This window comes from Arachis ipaensis, chromosome B05 (assembly GCF_000816755.2).
Source record: "Arachis ipaensis cultivar K30076 chromosome B05, Araip1.1, whole genome shotgun sequence".
Lineage (NCBI taxonomy): Eukaryota > Viridiplantae > Streptophyta > Magnoliopsida > Fabales > Fabaceae > Arachis > Arachis ipaensis.
The window spans coordinates 104865467-104867704 of NC_029789.2; the positions used below are offsets into that span (position 1 = coordinate 104865467).

Genomic DNA, 2238 nt, shown 5'->3' on the forward strand with positions numbered 1-2238 from the left:
ACAAAAAAGCTTGAATAAAAAAATTAATTGGTTGATCACTCTTCTAAAAGAATGTGTAAAATAATTTTAAAAAATATGAAAAATACATCATTGGCCGTGTGATATATTTCTAAAACTCGTATAATATTTTAAGTTCCAACTATTCAAAAAGTCCCATAAATTCGAATTAGTAATTTAGTATAAAAAATAGATAAACCGTAAATGAATAGATTTGATGTACAATAGACATAAAACGATGGATTTATGTAGCATGCTTTCTTTAAAAAAAGAATCACTCATATCCCTAGAAAGAGAGCCTGCTTCTTGAAGCGAAGTATTTTTTTTACACTTTCTTTCCTCTCTCAGTTTTTCTCATCATTGAACCAACTCAATCCCTCTTGTCCAATTTTTTGCTACTCCACTTTTACTAAAGAAAGCTCCATCTAGCAGAGAAATCATCTACTCCCGTAGCCATGAAGGAGAGAAACAAAGGAGTCTCAGCATACAACAACAACATGGATTATTACTACCCATCAACCTCTTGTGAATTCACATGTAAGAAGCACCCTTCTTCTTCGTCGGTTGGTATCTGCGCGCTTTGTCTCGAGGACCGTTTGGTGAAGCTAATCTGCTCGGATTGCGGCGAACAGAGGCTCTCTTCCTGCTCTTGCTCAGACGAGATTGCTACTTCCCATCGCAACTCGTGCACGGTTGACGTGGGAAGCCTTGGCAGGGTCTCTTTCTTGATCGACAACGACAAGAACCAGACGTCGCCGATTCTTCAGAACTTAACAACCTCTTCTTCCTATTCCAACAACCATAACAAATTGCACGAAAGAGTGGTAGATGAGGCTACAGTTTTGCGAAGGAGCAGCAGCAACAGCGTCGAGATAAAGAAAAGTAATATCGGTGGAGGTGGAAATTTTGGAAGATTGGGAAGCTGTTTAGGAAGAATAATAAGAAGAGGAAAGAGTATTATTGTGGGAGAAGTGTTGGTGGTTTTGATGATAACAATGGCAATGGCAATGGCAATTATGTTAATCACATTGCCGGCGGCGGCGCGTGCGTATCGAGGTCAAGGTCGCTATGCAGTTTCCGCGGTGGTGCTCTGTTTGGATCTGAGGACGGTACAGATTCGGTTGTTCCATCAGGTGCGAGAAGCTCAATCTCCGCAGCGAGAAGTTCGGGTGTGAATGGTGGTTTGTTCTTGGAGTCTGGTAGAAGAAGTGGGTACAGTGAAGCTACCGAGCCAAGAAAGAGTGGGTTTGATGGTCTGTTTCTAGATTCTTCTTCTGAGATTATTGATGGTGTGATGAGAAAGGGTAATAATGGAATAATAGATAACGTTGTTGATGGTGGTGGTGGTGGTGGGTTCTATGGGGTTAATAGGCGCGTGTTTTCGCTAAGAGAGAGCGATTTCAAGGGCATGGATGAGTCTAGTTTTATTGATTTGAAGCTTGATTACTCATCGGAATCAAGGGCGGAGCTGTTTCCTCCTTCAAAGATGATGACGAGTGATAACTTTAATGTTAATACACTCCCCGCTTTTGGAAGCACAAGACATGGTGGTGGTGATGGAGATTTTGTTGTTGGGGATGGAGTATCTTTAACAAGTGGAAGAGGAAGGAAGAGCATGAAAGGTTGGAGATGGATTTTCAGATATAGCAATTCAACAAACAGGGGGAGTGCAAGGAGAAGGGATCAACAAGAAGACCTTATGTTCAATGCTCGAGACAAAAACAACATATTTTAATTAAGCTATGGTTTAAATTTTGTCTCCAGTTACTCATAACTTCAAATTTTTCTTTCTTTCTTGTGCAGTACTAATGTCTAATGCGTAAATGTTTTTTGCTAGAGGGAAATGGGAATTTCATTCATATACTTCTTGGAAACTGCCTTGCCAAAAATAAATGTATATCTATCCATAGTATCTTACTAGAAAGAAAGGAGGAAAGTGCCTCTCTCAATCTCGATCACTAATACTACACAACAATAGTACTTATTAGTAGAAGAATAAGCTTGGACCAAGTTTGAATTTACAATTTTTCCAATTTAATAATAAACATTGTTACAACTTGCGAGCTCTTTAACAGATGTGGTTGCCGATTTTGACAATTGACATGTTGCTTTTGCTATCTAATATATGGTATAGATTTTAGACTTTTTGGATCATCAAAAGCAAGTACTCTGCCAAGGACTTTAAATGTTGGTGATCTACTTTGTTGGAAGAAAGGGTCACGAAACATAGATGGGACTCTT

The 2238-nt window shown here is 39.2% G+C and overlaps 1 pseudogene; it reads left to right on the forward strand.

The window, feature by feature from the left end:
* On the forward strand, positions 158-1909 carry LOC107643772 (annotated as a pseudogene).